Genomic DNA, 4,613 nt, shown 5'->3' on the forward strand with positions numbered 1-4,613 from the left:
TATATATATATATATATATATATATATATATATATATATATATATATATATATATATATATATATATATATATATATATATATATATATATATATATATATATATATATATATATATATATATATAAGGCATTAGTTATAAGCTGAAACAGTTGTCGGCAAGGGTTGAATAGATGGAGCAACACCTTAATCAATCTTTTCCATAAAAAGTCTATCCCTGAAGTAAAAAAAATATATATATAACTGAAAAAAATGTTTCATAAAAATAACGGATGCCACAAATACATTAATATTTAATGAAAGTTGCCTAAGAGAACGACTATGAGAGTCCCTGTCCCAATAGCATTTCAATAAAAATGTCGACAGCTCCTGGAAGGCAAAGGAAAAGGGTTATCTTAAATGTTATTCCAACCCTTTTAGTTCATTTCTTATCATTATTATGCAATTATCTGATTTAGTATATAGAATATACCAATAATTATTAAAGTGTTCCCATTATAATATATATTTCAAAATTCCCTGCTATAATTTTGTATAGAACATAAGCTTGGTAGCTAAAACAGTTTATCTGTTACTCACCGAATTCACATTAAAATTGCATTGAGAAAACCGAATTGTGTACTGAAAGAAACAAATGAGGTAATTAGGCATCATATTTATTTAAAAATGACTTAATTGAATTAATTTGATCGAAAAAATATCCATATCTTCTATATAAATAGGGAAATAAGAGAGATGAAGCCACGAGACGATTCAAATCGAGCGGGGGCGGGGGACACAGACCGGTAGGTGCTGCCATCTACCCGAACTATGCTATAATGCATTGTTTTTCTTAGTGAGTGTGTCTATTTACGTACGCCATAAGAAATTTTAAGTGAATATACAGACTAAATAGAACCCCGAGACCACCCACATGTATCCTGTATCGAGTTAAAGGTAGGAAGGACGTTTTGAACGCAATTGGAACCCGGAGAACGGTCACTGTGGGTAGAAACGAGTGTTGGAAGTAAAGTTGGGTTTCGCCTGGGTCGGGTCCCTTCGCAGACGTGACAACATTGGCAACAACTGTCAAAGAATTATCGGCGGTTCCTAATTGCTCATCTCGAGGCACACAAGTGATTACTTATGTAGATTAATTGGTCATTATGGCGGTTTTGGGTTGTTTCAGGGCCATTGGAAGCTTGGGTTTTGACGATTTTGGGTTATCGCGCCCAAGAACTGTTGGGAAATGTGTACCATAGGACTAGGTTAGGCAGCCCGTAGAATCTTCGCTTACCGGAGATATACTTTGATAGGCCTATTTCTTTTATTTTTCAGTTAATTGTTTCTTTTTTTGTGTAGTCCTGTGTTATGGGGTCTTGTATTCTGTTGGTCAAGAATAGACATCCTTAATATACCGGGGATAATAAGTTTAAATTGTTTCTTCATTTATGAAAGTAAAACTATAATTAACACTTTATTTTATTAATTTGCATAATTATATAATACTATTTTAAATCTTATCAAATAAGGTTTATTACCGAAAGTGTGTCTTATCCAAACCAATTATATATTACTGTTATGGTCACCCTAATTGAAAACCTGGGTTTTTTTGTTGGGGAAATTTAAAACAAATGCAATGCACAAGTCAGAAAAGTCGGAAATGCTTAAATTGGTATAATCATGTCACGGAATCCTTCACTCTCATATGACAGTTGTCAAGTTACCCGAAAATTTGTAAAGCACTTAAGTATAGTGAGACAACTTTCGGGTAGATGAAACAGCCCTATGCAGCCGCACTAAACCTAGGGTGTCAGATCCAGGGGTGTATGTATGATTATGGCTAACTTAGAATACAATGTAAGGGGGGTCACAGGGGCGCGTAACACACACACACACACACCCGTTATCAAAGTTCACGTCTTGTAGGTTAGGTTAGGAGGAAATTTTTAGATTAGTTGATGTCCATTTTTAACCCGCGTGGGAGGAACTGGCCGCTGATATACAAAGCCTCCCAGATCCCTACCGTACCTGTCTAGTGAGGGACTTCACTGGCCTTCCCTTACTATTTTATGTACCTATAAGTACCTTGTAAATTAAATCTGATTAAAGCCATGTGTCTATCCTAACTTAGGCTAATTTTCGTACTGGGCTGGTAGCTTTGCCCCCTCAAAATTAGGTTACAGTGATGAAGCTTGGGTGCCAATCTTTTAACTGGTGACCTCTCCTAGAATTTTCGGTAAATTTAAAGAAAAACACAGGATAACATTTCTAAGAGATAAAAAATAACTTTTACTTCAGTATATTATGTGCTTTCAACAGATTTTACCTTTATTAACACTGCATACAAGCCTTTCTACCGTTGCCGCCTCTTCCCCACGGACACAGGTGGGAATCTCGGATTTTGGGGGTGCGAGGACAGAAAAAAAGACGTGATTATTAACACTGATGTTTGTAAAAGGGTACAGAACATAACAAACCCACCTAATGTAACCTAGTAATTCCCAGGTCATAGCCCCTAACTTAAGGGGGGTAAGCCCCCGAGATCCCATTCCCGGTCTCAAAACGTGATTATTTAACACGTTTGAGGTTTTTAAAAGGGTACAGAATGTAACAAACTCACCTAACCTAGTTGTTCCCGGGTTACAACCCCTAGCCGGGATCTCCCCCCCCCCCCAACCCCTTCTCCTGGTCCTCCCTTCCCAGGTCACAACCCCTAGTCCGGGCAGCCACCCGGACTCCCCTTCCCAGGTCACAATCCCTAGTTGGGGCAAGCCACCCGTACTCCTCGTCCCTAGTCACAAACTAAATGTAGGTCACAAATAAATCCTTATATTATGATGAAATAACTTAATTCCTCACGTAATTATAGACACCTATGTCTCTTTTTGTCTTTACAATCTTTTCAGAAGCGTTGCAGTTGAAGATGTGCTGGTCTTCCCCAAAAACTAAGTCAGAATTGCACTTGAGACTAACCTTTTTGGGATAAAACAATGAGCTATTTTAAAGTTATTGACTACACCAGGAGTACCGTGAAACGTTAGTTCGTTCGTTCATACGTATTGTATTAAAGCCAACACTTCTTGTTGGCACGGGGGTTTCCCTTGGTCGGCCCGTAGATAACTTCCGTGAAACTTGGCTATAGCATCTAAATAGCCAAAATAGCAGGCATTACCCTAAATTCTGGGAAATTATCCTAAATTTTTGGGGTGATATCCCAAATTTTGGAAAATTATTCTAATTTCAGGGAAAGTACCCTAAATTCGTTGGACTCCATGACTGACGTCCAACACGTATCACAGCTACAAATGAACTGAGCATCGTTATTTTTTCATTCTAAGTATTCAGTCAAACACAGATACCAGTGGGCTTTAAGCGGTAACTGTATTACTCCGCTAAAGTCCTTGTAAAACTGTTTTCGGACTAAAGGCGTCCATAATTGGTTATGAAACCATTGCGTCTTAATGATGTCTCTGCTCTCGCCCAATAAACTGTTATTGAATTGATTGTGCTTGCATAAGAAAGTGAGTGAAAGGGCTCATTAACCCTTTTACCCCCAGGGTATTTGGAAATTTCCAACCCTTAACCCCCAGGGGGTTATTTTTTTCCCAGCACATTTTGCAGTATATTTTTTTCAAATTGCTCTAACAGCCTTAATTTTTGTCATAGAGAGGTCAGGTTGGTCTCATTCTCTTGGAAAATGCCTGAATTTTCTGAAAAAATTATCAAAAAATATGAAAAACAAATTTTTATAAAAATTTTTTGCAAGGACGTACCGATACGTCCATGGGGGTAAAGGGATGGCTTTTGTGAAACGTACATGTACGTCCTTTTGGTGGTAAAAGGGTTAAAAGTAAACATTGACATAGAGGAAACGTCTCTTCTGAGTTTGAAAAAAATTTGAGGTTAAAACTTATCAACCTCATTTAATTCCACCTCATTCAATCTCATAAGAAATTATACTCTTTAAATAGTTTTTCCCATGCTCTTCCAATGTAGGTGATATTTTTTAATATCGAGTGCGTCATGTTTTTGAAGTTTTACAAACGATCCCCCATATTTTGTGTAGTGCAATGTTTCACGTATTTATTATGCAACCCAGAGAATAATATTAGAGAAGAAAAAGTTAGTTTTATCATTATTTATTGATTCGGCAGTAAATTTTCCCCACCCAAAACCCCTGGTTCCCACTTGGTAGGCCCCATTACCATAAGATGTATTAGGGTATATCTCATTAACCATTTATTTGCGACGGAAATAAAGGTAATTTTCAAAGAAAGCAGGAGTTTTTCTATATATACCCCAATTTTTTTATTAGTAAAGTTTGCCCCGTGTTTTATTATAATTATGCCGAATTCTCACCTAACCCAACATAGAATACTGAAATGAATTTACCAATAACATATCTCATACACTAATAAAAAACATGGTGCTCAGAATAACTGAAATAGTTGATGGAACAAGATACTGTGATGTTTTGTAGAATATAGAGATACCTATATTCAATTAAATTGGTAGTCACGGTAGGTAGGCTAGTTGGACGTATAATTTCCACTTACGTTTTATGTAGTCTTTGCATGCATGCCCCCTCTATGCAAATTTTTTATTTCCTTTATATTATTTATTGTATCCAAA

At 36.5% G+C, this 4,613-nt stretch overlaps 1 protein-coding gene across 1 annotated transcript in view; it reads left to right on the top strand.

Moving 5' to 3' along the window:
• Nucleotides 1–798: 798 nt before the first annotated feature.
• The window catches only part of ova (ovaries absent), a 132,239-nt gene continuing 128,424 nt past the window's right edge, over nt 799–4,613 (top strand). Inside the window, exon 1 of the mRNA XM_068384390.1 lies at nt 799–935. The gene's annotated coding sequence lies outside the window, so the exon portion shown is untranslated. The remainder of the gene's footprint in view (nt 936–4,613) is intronic.

The sequence above is a fragment of the Palaemon carinicauda genome, chromosome 12 (genome assembly GCF_036898095.1).
Source record: "Palaemon carinicauda isolate YSFRI2023 chromosome 12, ASM3689809v2, whole genome shotgun sequence".
Taxonomy (NCBI): Eukaryota; Metazoa; Arthropoda; class Malacostraca; order Decapoda; family Palaemonidae; genus Palaemon; species Palaemon carinicauda.